Source organism: Myodes glareolus, chromosome 14 (genome assembly GCF_982192425.1).
Source record: "Myodes glareolus chromosome 14, mMyoGla1.1, whole genome shotgun sequence".
Taxonomy (NCBI): Eukaryota; Metazoa; Chordata; class Mammalia; order Rodentia; family Cricetidae; genus Myodes; species Myodes glareolus.
In genome coordinates, this window is record NC_142039.1 from 39,697,261 (window position 1) to 39,715,905 (window position 18,645).

At 39.6% G+C, this 18,645-nt stretch overlaps 1 pseudogene; it reads right to left on the bottom strand.

The window, feature by feature from the left end:
- Positions 1-4,489: 4,489 nt before the first annotated feature.
- Positions 4,490-5,416, bottom strand: LOC125417459 (putative olfactory receptor 2W6 pseudogene; annotated as a pseudogene).
- Positions 5,417-18,645: the final 13,229 nt, after the last annotated feature.

Below are 18,645 nucleotides of genomic sequence, written 5' to 3' on the forward strand. Positions count from 1 at the left end.
GAGAGAAAAGAGAGAGGGATTATTTCTAATGTCTTTATATCTTTGGAAATTTTTTGCTATTTTTGTTGGTGCCAGAGTTCTTACAGTTTTGTGGCACAAGTCTTTAAAAAAATGTTGTATGGGATTTCTTCAGATTTTTGATGTAGGCATTTAGAACTATGAACTTTACTCCTAGAATTACCATCACCATGCTCCATAGGTCTGAATATGTTGTGTTTTCATTTTCATTCAATTCTAAATGTTTTTACTTTTCTTCTTGATTTTTGTCTTGATCCAATTTCCATTCTGTAGTGATTTGTTTAGTGTCCATGAGTGTGTACACTTTCTGACACTTCTATTGTTGGTATTCAGGTTAGTTCATGGTGGTCAGATAGGGTTCAGTATGTTATTTCAATTTTTAACAGCTGCCGAGACTTCCTTCATGTCATAATGTATGGTTAATTTTGGAGAAAGTTCTGAAGGCTGCCGAGAAGAAAGTATATTCTTCTGTGTTTTGGTGGGATGTTCTGTAGATGTCTTTTAAGTCCATTTAACTCATGTTGTTATTTAACTCCATAATTTCTCTGTTTAATGGTCATTCAGATGACCTATTGGTAATATTGAGGTGTTGAAGTCACCCACTATCACTGTATCACACACTAATATCAGTGTGTAATTTTAGCTGTAGCAGGGTTTCTTTTTATGAACTCAGGAGTCCTTGCATTTTGCTCATAAATGTTTAGAATTGCAAATATCCTCTCATTGGATTTTTTCCTTTAATAAGTATGTAGTGTCCATCATTTGATTAGTTTTTGTTTAAAGTATGTTTATCAGGCATAAAGTAGCCACATCTTCTTACTTCCTCATTACATTGGCTTGAAATATCCTTTTCTAACCTTTTACTCTGAGGTGATGACTGTCCTTGATGGTGAGGTGTATTTCTTGGATGCAGTAGAAAAATAAATTCTGTTTTCTGATACAACCTGTTGGTTTATGTCTTTTTATTATTTATTTACTAATTGAGATAATTAATATTGGGAATTATTAGCAAGAAGTGTTTATTAATTCCTGTTATTGTGTTATTATGGCACCCCCTGACGCTTTTGACTAATTATTCTGGGATTGTTTGTTATTTGTATCCTCTTTTGTTTAGTTAACCTCATATTCAGATGAATGTTTTTCTTTTAGTGTTTTTTATAGACCTGAATTGATGGGCATAAATTGCTTAAATTTGTTTTTTAGCATAAAATGGTTTTTTTCTTATGATTGTGATTGATATTTTTTATGGGTATGGTAGACTGAGAAAGCATTTATTGTTTCTTAGAGGTTGTATAACATCTGTCCAGACATTTTTTGATCTTCCAGAGTGTTCACTGAAAAGCCAGTTATTATCCCAATGGGCCTGGCTTTATATGTGCTTGTTGCTATATTCATAATAGCCGGAGACTGGAAACAGTCTACATGTTCATTGATAGATTGATGGATGAATAATGAAAATGTAGTACATTTATGCAATGGAAAATCATCTAGCTTTTAAGAATAAAAATGGAATTATGAAATTTTCAGATAAATAGATGGATTTATCTGAACAATAAATAATCATTCTGAGTGAGGTAATCCCCAAAGACAAATACTTCATGTTTGCTTTTATATGTGGATATTATCTCTTAGGCTTTAGGTACATATGTTTCAATCTGTATCACCACAGAGGTTGTGTAGCTAGTAAGGGACCATGGGAGAGGAGAGCATCTTCAAAGGAATAGGAAATAAAGTATAGTATTATAAGGAGATAAAGGGAAAAGTCCATTAGGAGGATTAAATGGGGAGGTGAGGTGAGTGGGTAGGGTAAAGAAGGGAATATGAGGGGAACAGCTACTTGGAAACATACTGTTGTAGAAGTTTCTCAATATATATATATATATAAAATGAGAAGAATTTAAATGAAGTCACTATATAATGGGGGAGAGAATACGCCAACTAGACATCTTATGTCACCAAACAAAACCTCCAATGCAAGGAATGGGCTATATCTTGTTGAGTCATTGTCCAAGGGTGTTCTGTGAACCCCTTTCTAAACATCATAGACTATCATCAAGACTATGGGCTACTATCCATCATCTGATGGTAAGACTCTATTGCTGAAGACACAACATATATATATATATATATATATATATATATATATATATATATATACATAAAATCAAATGAATTGAGATGAGCTAATTCTGAACTAGAATTTTCACCCCTACTAACTAGCACTCATGGTGGTATAAGATACTTTACACACTACCAGAGGAACAAGGTAATCATAAGTTTCTCCCAGCTACAAATCCCTTGACCTAAAACAGAGATCTGCCTACAAGATATAGTGGTGTAATAGTGGCACAAATGTTATGGGAGTAATCAATCACTTTTGATGATATTGGCAAAATGACCATAAACCTGAGACTAAATAAATTATGGACCTAGTAGGAAACCTGCTACTCTCATTCTGTAAAGGAACATAGCAATACAATGACTCCTACTGATGTATTACTATACTCATAGAGAAGAGCGTCACTCAGCCCTCATCAGACAATGGATGGAAATCATCACAGAGACCCATGATTATACAATGTGCAGATACTGAGAAACTTTGGACTCAGTCCTAAATGGGATGTCTTTATCAACTCCCTCCCCTCAAAGCTCAGTGATCTATGCAGAAGAGGAGACAGAAAGGTTGTAAGAGCCAGAGGTGGTGGATGGCTCTAAGGAAACAGTGTCTTCCAGACACAACAGGTCTGATGCATGAATGAACTCACAGAGACTGGACCAACATGAACAAGACCTGCATAGGTTCAAACTAGACAAAACCACAACACTGAGAGGAGGAAGTGGCATGTGATCCCACCTTAACCAAGAGGTTATTTACAATTTTTACCAATTTAAATGTGCTGGGAAAGGAAAAATCAATTTGTACAATGGAATGTCATTGGGTATATCATCCACTCCAAGGCAGACCCCATTCCCAGGAGTCGCTGGCTGACCAGCACAAAACAGACTTCATTTGTGTGTGTGTGTGTGTGTGTGTGTGTGCTCTTTTTTGTTTTGTTTTGGTATTTTTGCCTTATTAATTTTACTTTTTGTTTGTTTGTATATTTTTATTTTTTGTTGTTTTCCAGATTTTGAGAGAGGAAGAGAGACAATTTGAAATTGGATGAGGAGGGAGGTGGAGAGGGTCTAAGAGGAGGTAGGGGAGGTGAAAGAATATGATCAACTATATTGCATAAAATATCTTAAATAATTTTTTAAAAAATCAGCTGTATGTGTGGTGTTTCAAAACCTCACAGAAGTTGTTTCTTAGGATTAAAGTTCTCAGCACTATCTCTTACTGTGAACATTTTAAATTTTAATGCATCTTCCTTTTATCACTTTGTCTATGTGTTGCGTACCTCTTGTGTCCGGTTTTAAAAAGCCTTTATTTCCTCAAAGCCATGAAGACATTTTACAGCTAATTTTGTAGTTAGCATGTAAAGAAATGGACCTCACTGTGACACTTGTCACTGTCCTTTACTCTAAATGCCACCACCCTCTTCTTTCTGCCACCCCTCCCTCCAGCTCGCTGTCCCCATTGTCTGCCCAACGCTCCATTCCAATTCAATAACACAAGCATTTATCCCAGTTCCCTCTTCTTTTTTTCCCCTCTTCTCTACCCAAGGTATTAAAAGAATTGCAGTGGTCAAACCTTGGCCCTTGTGCAGTCGGGGCAAGTGCTCTGCCTCTGAGTTATCATCCTGAGCCACCTTGACTGTGTTCTCTCTCCCAGGTAGTAGATCATCTTCAAGGTTGCCATTGGTTTCGTCCCCTCTTGGAATTCACAAAGCCAGTCCCCAACAGGAAAATGAACACATCCTTTCCTTGTGAAGACAACTGATTGTCTTTTTTTCTTTTAGAATTAGAAGCCAATTTTACCTCCATTTGCACATTTATCTGGACATCACTTCATTCTTTATAAATTTATTGAATTTTTGACTTTTTAAAACCAAATATTGCCTCTCTCCTTTCATCTATTAACTTGAATAAAATTTTTCAAGTGCTTATTTTATATCTGTCATTCACTTTCACCACATTTATTCCTTTTATTAGTTAATAGAGAGTTCAGAATAATAATTTAGCTGCTTACTCTAAGAAGCTGAGCTTTATTTACATCGTGGTAACTGTGGCTGATGCACACTGGCTTGGGATAGATAGAGTTCACTGTACTTAGTCGGCTTGGCATGCTGGCATGCACCTGTAACCCCAGTGCTGTGCAGATGGAGCTGAAGGAGGATCAGAAGTTCAAGGTCATCTTTGGCTATTTATTTAGTGTGAAGAAAGGTTGGCTTACACGAAACTGTCTCAACCAAAAGCAAAACCAAAAAAGAAAGTCAGAGTGTCCAATACAGTAGCTGAATTTATTATAAGCAAACAATAGATGCATTTGAAAAAACCACTTGGGATTTTGTAACTCATTGTTTGCTTCTGCCCATTAGTGCCTCCCACAAACCTTCTTCAGTGCCCCTTTCACTTCCTTGTTCCTTAAAGTATAGATGAGTGGATTCAGCATGGGAGTCACCAAGTTATAGAAGAGAGTGAGAAATTTCCCTTGGTCCTGAGAAGAGCTATTTCCAGGCTGCATGTACATATAGATGATGCTTCCATAGAACAGGGACACCACAGTGATGTGGGAGCTACAGGTGTTGAAAGCTTTCCATCTTCCTGCAGCCGACTTGATCCTCAGCACAGCGGCAGCTATGTAGCCATAGGAGACGAGAATCAGCGTGAGAGGCAGCAGGACGATAAGGATGGCGAAGGTGAAAGCCAGCATTTCCACCGCGCGAGCATCCACACAGGCCATCTTGATCAGAGCCGGCATTTCACAAAGGAAATGATTAACTCGGCGGCGGCCGCATCGGGACAGGGTCATTGTCAGTGGTGACATGACAATAGCGTTGATGAGTCCACTCCCCCAGGCCAGGGCCACCAGTCTCACACACAGCTGTGGGTGCATAATGACCATGTAATGCAAAGGTTTGCAAACGGCCGCGTAGCGGTCAAACGCCATGACAGCCAGTAGGATGCACTCTATTCCCCCAACCGACAGGAAGGAGAAAAGTTGGACCACGCAGCCAGCATAGCTGATGGTCTTGTCTGGGCCCCAGAGGTTTACTAGCATCTGTGGGATGCAGCTGGTACTAAAGCAGAGATCCAGGAATGAGAGATTTGCCAGAAAGAAGTACATAGGGGTGTGAAGCCGGGGGTCCAATATACACACAAGGATTATGGTTGTGTTTCCCAGCACAGCCACCGAGTACAGAGTGAAATTTACTATGAAGAGCACCATCTCCAGGCGAGGGCGATCCGAGAAGCCCACTAGGATGAAACCGTACTCGGAGCTGTCGTTCGACTTCTCCATTGCCTTTCTCTCACATCATCAGTTCTGTGCAGCTGGTAGGAGCCAAATGAGGAAGAGTTAATCTCTATTTCCTAAAAGCATGCAGCAACAGGATCCAAGGAGGCACACTTGGTGACTGAGTTTAACATTGTCATGTTTAGGAGACAGCTCTCCACACAGAAGTAATGACTGTTTGTCATTGACACAAATTATTTCATGTAGGAAAATTTTGATATAATCACCTTTTAATTTGAATTAGTTAATTTTTGAGTTTTGGAGACAGGGTCTCATGTAGCCCAGGCTGGCCTCATGCTTCCTATGTAGCCAATTGACATTGAACTTCTGACCTTCTTGCAAATACTAAGATCACAGGCAAGAACCACAACATCCAGGTACCATCTTTCATTATGTGAAGTGTAATTACATCTACTAAGCGTCTCTGGTCTGCCAAATGATATCTCTGCCAAGCGTAAACGCATCTTGCAACCTAAGTTGCTAAGGTTAGGGAGCATAGTCTGTCCAGAAATGAAACACCTACATGGCTGTGTTTTGTCTTCTATTCACCTTTTAGAGTTATCAAAACAATTGTTGAAGTGGGGTGAACAGCAAGTGAGATTAATGGAGGGAAAGTGAAGAAGAATGTAAGAAATAAAAAGCAATTAGAGCTGAGTGGTGGTGGTGCACTTCTTTAATAGCAACACTTGGGAGGCAGAGGCGGGCAGATCTCTGAGTTCGAGGCCAGCCTGGTCTACAGAGCAAGTTCCAAGATAGTCAGAGCTACACAGAGAAACTCTGTCTCAAAAAGAAAGCAAGAACGAAAGCAATTAGAAAAGAGTGATTTTAAAACACATTGACCATAATTTATCTAAAACAAACAAACAAAGAAAGAAAAAAAAAAACAGAGAGAGCTCGATTCAAAAATAACACAGTCAAAATTGGCTTGAGGTGATGCATGGCAGATGACGCCAAGATGACGCCAAGATGATGCATGGCAGAGCTAGGCAAGAGTGCAGACGCCTGCTGGCTCCAAAGGAAGCATGGCTCCCACCCTCAGTCTGTCGGCCTTTGGATAACCAGAAAGAGTGACATAATTAGGATTCCTAAGTGGGCACTACAGCATATGCAGACTGTTGTGTGAGCAAGTGCTCCTCCCCATGGTGTGTTCAGTTAGTAAACCAGGAACAAAACAGCAGCAGAACTTAAGGGCTTTTAGCAGCTATGTTGGTTTTCAAATAATGCATATCTCCAAAAATATGCGTTATTTGAAAAATTTCTAAAATCAAAGGTCCTATAGTAAATTATTTTTTTCCACAGATAAATAAACCAAAGTAAAAATTAAAAAATACCATTCTTTAGTCCGTTAGGCTCACCTGTTTTCAACTTTCCCCAACAATTCAGGAATAACACCTATTAATGTTTTTTCTTCTTCTTATTTTGTTATCTGGGATTTTGTGGTGGTTGTGCATTTGATGTAGGTAGAAAAAGATAGGATTATAAAACTAAAGTACCTGGAATTATACAGCATGGTTACAAAGTCTGAAAATCAAATCTCCAACTCGTTTTCTGTGCATTATAGTTTCTTTCTGAAGATGAATAAAGACCATTTTGACTAAAATGATAGGAATAATGGTATAGCACTGCTTCAGAGAAAAGATACAATAATGCAACCACCCAGGCCAGTTGAATTACAGAGTAAATAGGCAACTACAGCAGGATCTATCCTCTGTCTAGCTGCCATTTAGGCCAAGTATCCAGCCTTCCATGGGCTTTTGGAGCTGTCAACCAAAGCCCCACAGCGAGGACTTCTAAAGACCCCAGAAAGTAAACAAGGTGGATGGGAATACTCTTATAGCCCAAGAAAACAGGGCTGATCTTTCAGCATCAAAGATGATGTCTACAAGTTGGTTTCTTGACAATACCATGGGGACCGTTCCCTCCTTTGGGTAATTAATTGGTGCTGCACATGAAAATAGAAGACTAAGTTCCTGTGGGGAGATGATGAAATCACATCTGGCAGGACTCATAACCCAGGTTAAGTTTTTAGTTTCCATTTGGAGCCAGAGGCGCTCATATCCCCAAGATTTGACAATTTCAATGGTAAAACATTCTTGTTGACTGGTGGGGCAAAATCATCATTAGTAGTCAGGGCTCCGGCATACCTCCAGAGCCTTGTACTGAACGATGGAGATGACACAATTTTCTGAGGAGAGAATTTTATTTTTTTATTTTTTTTTTTAGTAAATTTTATTAAATTATAAAAGTTTCCATTTCCGCCCCCCCTCCCAACACCCTCCCACTCCCCCCACTCCCCCCCTCCTTCCCCTCCGTCCCCCAGGGCAGTCAGGGTTTCCTGCCCTGTGGGAAGCTCCAGCTCCCTCCCCCTCCCTCCAAGTCCAGGAAGGCGAGCGTCCAAACAGACTGGATCCCCAAAATCCAGCATATGCAGAGGAAACAGGTCCCAGTGTCATAGTCAATGGTTTTTCAGAAAGACCCCGGGCCAGCCACAGTCAGAAAATCCGGCCAAATTCCGAGAATCTGGCTAGATCACGTCCTCGTTCAGTCCCAGTCCGACTGGCCCTGGTAAATTCTCATCAGATCCGTTCCCTTGTATCAGTGGGTGATAGCATCCCTCGCAGTACTGATTTCGTCTTTCATGTTCCTCCTCCTTCCACTCCCCCTCCGGACCTCGGGGGGCTCAATCCGTTGCTCCAATGTGGGCCTCCGACTGCATAGCCGTCCTTCTCCAGACAAAGGATCTATGGTGATAAGCAAAATATACATCAGTATGGTCATGGGCCACGGCCGATTCAGGCACCCTCTCCTCTGTCCAGAGAGCAATCTGGGGGATTTCTCCTTGGACCTGGGATCCCATATATAATCAAGTCTCCTGTAAACCCTAAAATGGCTCCCTTAGTTGAAATATATTCTTCCCTGATCCCATATTCATCCTACCTCCCTCCCCCCCATCCCCGGTCACCAAGCTTTCCCCGTTCCTCCCCTACTCCCTTCTCTCTAGCCCTCTCCCCCTCCATCGACCCTCCCACCCCCCCATGCACCCGAGGTTACCTGGGACTCTTGTCTATTTCCTACCTTGAGGAGAGAATTTTAAATTCACATTTATCTCTATTTTAATATGATTTTTAATTGATAATTCAAGAGTAGGCTATTTTAATAGTCTTAATATTTTAATAGTATTATTAGTAGTATTAGTAAAATACTAATTTTAATTAATCTAAGCTAGTCTAAAAATTTTCCATTTTTATATGGAAATAGATTTTCAAAAGATGATATTCCAAGAGTAGACAAGTCATTACCACTTGTCTTCTAGGTTTTATTTCAGTCTGAGTTGATAAAGTTACCCAAACACAACACATAGAAAATGAGTACAAATAATTTGATTAACTAAAAATCTTTAATTTACATTTAAAGATTGTGTGTGCGCGCGCATGCATGCAGGTGGCCCTGGAGGCCAGAAGAAGGTCCTGTTGGATCCTCTGGGACTGGAGCTATTGGTGTTGTAAGCTGCTGTATGCAGGTGCTGGGAACTGAACTCTGGAACTCTGGAAGAACAAACGTTTTTAAACTGCTGAGCCATCGCTCCAGCGCTTTAATCTATATTTAAATAAAAAAACTAATTTCCCTTTTTAAGGGAAAACATTAATCACTCATTGTTGAGATAAAATTTTTCCCCTCTCAGAAATTCAAAATGATAACTGTCTTGATCAGTATAATTAAAGGCTAGAGTGAGTCCCTGAACTTGGTGCATAGTTGAAGAATAAACTATAGACACACTCACTGATGCTCAGTATTAGTGTCTGCTAGTTTCTTTTCATCTGAGGTTATCTGAAACTCAAGACAGGCCCAGAAACCTCATTTCATAAGTAGAGTGTGTATATAAATCATCAAGTTTAAAATAGTATCATTTTATTATGAATATGTAAGAATCAAGTATGTTGACCAATGAGCAAATTGCAATGACTTAAAATTTTCTGACAAATCCTAATCATTTCTGAAAACAGTGAAAATTATTATAACAAATATGTGGAATAGACAGCAAATATTTTTAATAATCAAAGAACTTTTATAAGTTCTTCTTCTTCTTCTTCTTCTTCTTCTTCTTCTTCTTCTCCTTCTCCTTCTCCTTCTCCTTCTCCTCCTTCTCCTTCCTCTTCCTCTTCTTCTTTTTCTTTTCCTTCTTCTCCTTTTTTGAGACAGGGGCTCATGTACTAGCCTGATAAAGATGACACTAACCAGGAATGATGACCCATACCTGTAATTCCAGCTTCTGGAATGTTGAGGCAGGAGAATCAAGAGTTCAAAGTCATTCTCAGTTACACATCAGCTTGTGGTACATGAGACTCTGTTTCATCAAAATCAAACAAAACAAAAAGATCACATTTATCTGGAAAAGAAAATGTGTGAAGAATAATGAGATACAATTTCCTGAAATGTAACTTGCAAAATTTTCAACTTTATGAATAGTTAGATACAAATCAACATAGTGTGTAAGTTTAAAAAGACACACAGGCTCACACACATAACCTAACTATATAAGAGAAAATGGATGAGATGCCTATTAATTAAATGATAATTAAGTAAATGTTTGTATTGTTGCAAATAAGTAAAGTGGTATATGCATATTGAACTAAATATCCCCAAATTATCTCAAATATACATTGGTTATGGGAAATTATACTACATTAACATTAACAAACACTTAAAATATTCCATAGTACACATATAAAATCTGTTAAAATTGAACAATGTTTTATAATTTCATATATACATATGTTGCAGTCCTGTTTCTAACATGGAAACTGCGCTACAGCTCAGTTGGTAGAGTGGTTGCCTTGGTTTGTTCCCAGCACTATATAAACTGGCTGTGGTCAGCACGCTAGTAACTCCAGCACTCCAGAGGTGCAGGCAGGAGAAACCAAAGTTCAAATCCATTCATGTCTATAAATGGTCACCCTAGGGTACATTAGACCCCATCTCAAAACAAAACAAAACAATCAAAGACTTTTAAGGCTGGACCAGTCTTAAAAGTCTTCTCTCAGGATTCAAAAAAGACGCTATAACAAGCAAAGGAATAAAAATCTAAGGGTATAGGAAAAGAATCTTCTCACAACTTGTTCTTTCTCTTCATGTGCCCTTTAATGTTCTTCTGCTTACTGTTCTCTATTTCTCTGTTTCTACACTAATAATCCTGTCCTACTTTTAATTCCTCATAACTTCTTCTTCCTTTTCTTGTCTCTCAAAAATTTCCTCCCCCACCCCCGAGGCTTGAAGCAAAAGGAGTTTCCAGAATAGCTCTCATTGGTCAGAAGCACATTCCCAGGCTGAGTGGAGAGGACAGGGCCATTTCCAGGCAACATAAGGTCCTAAAGAAATAGGAGCAAAACCATGACCAGAAAAGGGAGGCACAATGCCCAATGACAACTTTGAGGCACAGATCCATTGTAGTAAACTGGCAAGTGGAGAATTGGCATGCTTTTCTCAGTAACCTTGGTTGGACATCTGTGACTCTGACCTTGTGCATAGCTGCAAGGTTTCAAAACTATGATCTGTTTACAAAAGGCCTGTAGTCTAGTTTGAACTTGCTCTGAGGCGAAAGTGACTGAATTGTGTTCAGTTAGTCTGAGCAAAAGAACAGCAGGCTTTTAAATGTCTACAGACTTTGTGGAACAAACAGATGCAGTTATGAATTATGTCACAGTACACATACTATGTATCAAAACTGTATAGCTGAATGAAAGTCATATTCTGACCGTCCACAGATATATGTGCCCAGTAAACAATTAACATACTGTCATGCTGTGGGAAAAATCCCCTAGGTGTAATGTGAGAGAACTCTTCACATAAGAAATCTGCAGTGAGGTCAGCTAACACATTCGGAAGGCCGTGCTTCTTATAGCCTTGCTAAAGGAGGTCTTTCTCCGTGAGATGTGCATCTCTGAAGGGCTGACTTCTGAAGTGCTCGCCGAGTTCTCACTGCAGAATTCGGTGGTCCATAGCACAAAACCAAGACCAAAGAAAAACTACTTTGGTTTACATAAACATGTAAAGTTAACTAGAGTTTGAAGAAAGTGGATTGGGAAAACTACATGAGTGTGTGTGTGTGTGTGTGTGTGTGTGTGTGTGTGTGTATGTGTGTGTGGTGTAGGTCAGAGACAGCATGAAGGAGTCACTTCTCATCCTCTACCATTTGGGTTCTAGGGCTTGAACTTAAATCATCAGGCTCGGTGGCAAACACCTTTACCCTCTGAACCATTTCGCCATTCCCAAGAAATGGATTTCTAATTTCTACCTAATATCTTTCCATTAAAAATGCTAATAGATCACCACATATAGATACAATATATAAGCATTATGTGATGCTACTTCAATATTTAAACAATAAATAAGAGTTTGAAAGTCAGTACAAATAATTTGGTATAGTGGTAGATTATTTGTGTTTTCATAAACAAAGCTTGCCTGACGATCAGAAAAGCAAAGCAGCCAACCACTAGAGAGATCTTTTACCTCTACCAAATCTTCAGATTAAAAGTATGGGATCCTGTCTCCACAACTCCTCAGACTCCACACTCCAGTGAGTTCCTGTCTCTTCCTCTTTATTTTCCTCTCTCTGCCCAGCCATATCACTCCTGTCTCCACCTCCCTAGTGCTGGAATTAAAAGTGTGTAATGCCCAAACACTGGGATTAAAGATGTGAACTGCCACCCCCTGGATCTGTTTCTGGACTGTTCTTGTGTAGCCCAGGATAGCCTTGAACTCACAGAGGTCTGTCTGTCTCTGTCTCCTTTGCCCTCTGATCTTCAGGCGTGCTTTATTTACTAAAACACAAATATTATACCACTATGCAGGCTTGACTCTGATTATACATATCTTTGCATCTTGTTCCTAAAACCAATGAACTATTTCAGTTGGTTCACTCATGCTTGATAGACCTTGTGATTCTACGTCTGGTGAGGAAACAGGCTTATACAGATTCAGAGTTCTGACTCACAGGAACAGACCCCATAATGAAAGGGATAGCCCAATCATCTCAGAGCCCCTGGGAATTCAGCAGGAATTAAATAGTGCTGGTATTTTCACATATTGTCTGTTAGGTAGAGAAAAAGCTGAAGTTAAACAAACAAACAAACAAACAAAAATAAAAACTGGAGAGATGATACTTGTCTGGTTTCTTTCCAAAACAAAACAAAACAAAACAAAAAACCACAACTTCCATTAGTCTATTTAATTTGTAGGTTCAAGTGCATTCCATAAACGCAGTACTACCAATTATTTTCATATAAGCCACTTGCTTGTTAATGAAGAGGCTTAAGATTCTTTTGGCATTTATCAAAGCAATGGGGTGAGTAAATCTGGAAGAAGACTAGATATACCAGTGCATTATTTTCTACTTTCAATAACTCATGAGTTTTCCTCTAAACTCAGGTTTTCAGGGAAACCTTTGGGGATTCTTACTGCTGAAGTCAGGGGGTATTATTTAAAATGAGGACAGGCATGGTGAGAGAGGGTGATTTCCAACTTCTGAAGTTCTTTATAGAAGTTGCAAAGAATGAGACCTTGGGGATCTTGTTATGGCTGTTAGAGGAGATAATGACACATTTGTTTCCCCAAGTCCACAGGGATCCAGCTCTTGCAAGAGTGAAACTTGTTAGTACAATCTTTCATAATGTGTGCAACTATTAAAAGTTTCAGAAGTTTCCTAATAATTCACAAAGTGAAGCAGTCTCCAGGGTTATCTTGCTCCAGGGTTATCTCAGAAGAAGCAGGCAATTATTCAGAGAGCTCAGTGAGTTCGCTCCTGTCACATTCTTCCCTTCACAGTTGCCTCTCTGCTGCTCAGCAGCCCTGGAGACTTACTTATGATTTGTTACCCACTAAGCCTCAAACTTTATCGTTGTAACTGGAATAAGCATTCTTTCCCCTTGCAGCAGGGACTTATTGGAAGTACCTAGGAGAGTTATTCTCATAGTGACCTTACTTTGTTTATATTTCCCTTCAGAAATAATTCCCTTTAAAAATTTGTATTGTAATAATGCTCTGTGAAAGCAATAATTTTTTATCAACCACATTTTCAGTGAAAATATTTGGGCCATACATGTTATTTATCTACCCTTAAAGATATCACAATCCAAAAAAAGTAAGAACTAGGTTGTTACAACATTGTGTCAAAAAAATAGCAAGTTCCCAATAGATAAAAAGATAAACATTGAGTTACTTATGCTATTGTGTTTGCTAACTGCTTATTCTTTTTCTACTAGATATTTTCACATGCTATTATAATAGTGTTTATTGATGAATTTCTAATCTTCACCAAAATGCTAACACAAGCAATCCCTCAAAATTATTGATTTTATTATTATAAAAAGAGATTTAAAAGTGATGGCATGCATGTACATAATTTGTCTAATTTTATTTTGAAAAAATCTTGGATAATTTTTAGATAAAGCAGATACTGCAGTGAAATGCTGTCCTCCGAGCTAACTCCCCTGATGAAGCAGATTCTAAGGTAAACATTACAGCACCAACTTGGTATTGCCACAATATGGTAATGATGAATATTTCATTTCTTTTTCATGCATATACAATTCCCATGAACGAACATTTCTTAGCTTACTGGCTATTATATAACAGTAGCTTCATAAATTAATAAATACATCTAGGTGGAGATATATGCTGTATAATAAAATGAAAGACTCGTATTTACATGGAACATTAATGTTCCATGCCCACAGAAAAACATATAATCAAGGGATATGTACAGGTTTGGTGTGGTGGCATACACTATAATCTTAGCTCTTGGAAGGCAGAGGCAAGAGGATTAGGATCTCAAGGCTAGCCTTGGCTACATAGTGAATTTGAGAGCAGCATAACTACATAAGACCCCGAGTGATGTTTAGCTTTGGTTTTCAACTTGACAATATCTAGAATTACTTAAGAGGCAAGCTCTTGGGCACAGCTGTGAGAAATTATCTAGAGTAAGTTAAGTAAGGTAAGAAGACCCACCTAAATGTAGATGGTGTTTTTTCTGTGAGTTGTGATCCAGGACTGAATCAAAAGGAAGAAAGAAGTCAAGAACAGACATTCATTGCTGTCTGCTTCTTAATTATGGGCACAATCAGGCCAGCTCCTGCTACCATGACTTTCCCACCTCCATGGAGGAAATAAACCCTTTCTTCCCTGAGTTTCTTTTGTCAGATATTTATCACAGCAATGGGAAAAGCGACTAAGCCACCCTGTGGCAAGAAAGGAAAAGAGAGAAAGAATAAAGAAAAAATGTGGGTAACCGTTTCATAATTGCAAAAAGTTTGAACACACTTAGAAAAGTATAAAGACCAGGCTTGATTAAACTGCAACCATCAATCCATATAAGGGAATACATTACAGCACATAAATTGAATCAAGATGGGTGATTGTCACATAACAATTAATCGAAAGTGAGGAACATTTTGTATTGGTGGCATGGGGAGTTGAAATGAAGTGGTAGGAGTTTGGGGATAGGGCGGGTTACTGATGACGTCTAACATGGAGAATATCACAAGAAACTGGTATTGTAGTATGAGCTCTTCAGCAACCAAGGGTTCATATGCAAGGGGAGTGAGGGAAGCAGTCAAGAGACAAACTGGAACATTACTTGTAGTAGCATGTAAGAGACAGAGGTGGGAATTAATAAAAAAAATTCAAGAAATATAAATTCTGAAGAAGAAAGTGGCTTGCGATTATGGACTCAATGCCAACAATGTGAAAGATCCCGACCCATAAACGACACCCGTGTTACTAAGCCTGGTTTGTTTACAGTGATGCACATGGTATTCAATTACAACAAGGATTCAATCACGCAAGGAATTGATGAATTTCTAAGAAAGGGATTTGCTCATGCCCCAGCCAAGTGAGGAGACAAGACAGAAAGTCTCAGACAGCCCCCTTGAATAGTTTATAAATGTTTGTGGATAAAAGAGATGGATGTCCAACCACTGCGGTTGGTATATAAAATAAATAAAAATATTTAAAATAATAATAAAAAGGAAGTGGATGATCTGAGTCCTGAGGATCTTAGTAAGGAAAGATAAAGTAATACAGTGGCCCATACACATACAATCAAACCTCATGAATCTTTATCAGTTGCATGTTGAGAAGATGATGGTGCTAGTATGCTCACTCCAGGGACAGTTTCGGCATTTTGGCTTCAAGACGTCACCCATTAGATATTCATTTTTTCCTGTTAATCCGGGTAGCACTGTACCTGCTGCTGTGTAACAGATCGCTCGAAACCTTAGTGGCTTAAAACAAACTAGATACATTGTTTCATAGCTTCTTTTGGATGGGGCACTGGTCCCTGACAGCCATGCTTCATTGACTCAGAGTCTCTTACAAGGCTGCAAACAAAGTATTTTGGTCTTAACATTAACTGAGATACCAACCCCACTGATCGTTCTTTGGCAGGCCCCAGAAGACTTACTCCAAGCACATTCATTATAGAGTATTTCCATAGCTCCTCCATGACAGAGTACTTGGCTTCCTCCATAGTGAACTTATGAGACAGCATTCAAGAAGAAAGTCAGTCAATCCGTGTGGCGGTTTCTCAGGAAACTGGGAGTCAACCTCCCTCAGGACCCAGCAATTCCACTCTTGGGAATATACCCTAGAGATTCCCTAACATACTACAAAAGCATTTGTTCTACTATGTTCATAGCAGCACTATTTGTAATAGCCAGAACCTGGAAACAGCCTAGGTGCCCCTCAATAGAAGAATGGTTAAAAAAGGTGTGGAACATATACACGTTAGAGTTTTACTCAGCGGTAAAAAACAATGACATCTTGAATTTTGCATGCAAATGGATGGAAATAGAAAACACTTTACTGAGTGAGGTAAGCCAGACCCAAAAAGAGGAACATGGTATGTATTCACTCATAAGTGGATTCTAACCATAATTAAAGGTCTCTGAGCCTATTATTCGTGATCCTAGAGAAGCTAAATAAGAAGATGAACCTGATGAAGATTATTTAGCTATCCGCCAGGAGGTAGGAAATAGACAAGAGTCCCAGGTAACCTCGGGTGCATGGGGGGGTGGGAGGGTTGTCGGAAAGGGAGAGGGTTAGAGAGAAGGGAGTAGGGGAGGATTGGGGAAAGATCGGGGGACTGAGATGGGGGGAGGGAGGAAGGATGGATATGGGATCAGGCAAGTATATACCTCAACTAAGGGAATCATTTTAGGGTTTACAAGAGACTTGATTATAAAGGGGATCCCCGGTCCAAGGAGAGATCCCCAGATGGTTCTCTGGACAGAGGAGAGGGTGCCTGAACCGGCCTTGGCCCACAACCATACTGATGAATATTTTGCATGTCACCATAGAACCCTCATCTGGAGATGGATGGAGATGGAGGCGGAGAACCACGTTGGAACACTGGACCTAGCTCCCTAGGTCCAAATAAGAGGCAGAAGGAAAGAGAACGTGAGCAAAGAAGGCAAGGGCAGAGGAAACCTTCATTTGACGTTGGATGGCGATACAGATGGAGACCCATATTGGAACACCGAACTGAGCACTCCACGGTCCAAATGAGGAACAGAAAGATGAAGAAAATAAAAAAAGTAATCAGGACTGCGAGGGATGCGATCACCCACTGATACAAGGGAACTGATAAAATGAGAGTTCACCAAGGCCTGTTGGACTGGGACTGAACGAGATCGTGATCCAACCAGATTCTCTGAATGTGGCTGGCCCGGAGCCTTTTTGAAAAGCCATTGACAATGACACTGGGACTTGCTTCCTCTGCATATACTGGATTTTGGCGCTCCAGTCTGTTTGGACTCTCACCTTTCCTGGACCTGGAGGGAGGGGGAGGAACTTGAACTTCCCACAGGGCAGGAAACCTTGACTGCTCTAGGGGATGGAGAGGGAGGAGGAGAGGGAGTGGGGGGAGTGGGAGGGTGTTGGGAGGAGGGGCTGAAATGGAAACTTTTGTAATTTAATAAAAAAAAAGACCTCAATAAAAAAAAACATAAAAAAAAGAAGAAAGTCAGTCTACTTAGACAACATCTCTAAAGGGATTTACACCACTTCTCTATTCTATGTATTAGGAACAAGTCAGCAGGCTTACCTCATGTTCAAATGAATTACACTAGAATATTATATGAAAGCCAAGAACTATAGGTCATATGTGCTACATCAGAGAACATCTGCCACACACAGTGACTCCTCTTCTCATCTGCCGATTTTGACCACAACAAGTCTCCAGAGTCTGGCAACAGTCTTAGATTATCAAGATACCATTTTGTTTCTCATCAACATTGAGAGCATCAAAGCCTTTAAGGTCCAAAGTTGCAAACATCCCCCTGTAAATGTTTGAGAGCAAATGGGGCAACTTCAGTTTCTATTTCTGGGTTCCTAGACCTACTCGTGTACCATTCCCATTAGAGACACAGCACAGTATAGGGATTTCTAATTTAATTAGGAGAGACTGAATAAAAACTCATAATGATAAACTTTTATGTGAAACTATCTTGACCATCCTGGGAAGCCAAACTACAGCCTTGGTAGTAATCCAATTAAAGAAGTAAATATTTGGTAAAAAATCACTACTTTCTTCTTCCACATCAGGATCAGTCAGGAAAGAACAAATGTATTCCCCACACAATAATAAAAAAAAAGCATATTTGCTTTCTTTAGCCTCCTGACAGTTTCTTCATTCTAGGAACTTCCAACCAGCTGGGAATCAACTACTTTGTCATTGCAGGTTCTGTAGAGTAACCCTGCCCATCCCCAGGTGGGTGATATATTAGCCTGCTCTTCCTGTTGCTATAATACAATATTTGAGGCTAGGCACATTATAGAGTATTTTTTTTTTAGCAGAGAGTTTCAGTTTGGCAACTCCATCTATTTGGAGTGTGATGAGGTTTCAGTCCTTTGTGTCACAGAGTTGAAGGAGGCACAGTGACAAGAAGAGGAGCCAGAATGATGACCTGGTGAGTTAGAAGGCAAGAAGAATTTGGAGTCCAGGGTTGCTCTGTTTATAATAACTTGCTACTGTGGGAACTTCCTAGGGAAGTACTTCACTCCTGTGATCTAATTACCTTGTACAAGCAGCCGGCTCTAAGGTTTTCACTGCTTTTACATCACCACTGGGAACCAAGCTTCTACTACACAAACCTTTAGGGGCTACAATCAATCATAGTGCAAAATTATTAGGAGTCTTCTTTTGTTTACAGTGAATAGTCTATACCCTGAGGAGCAGATTC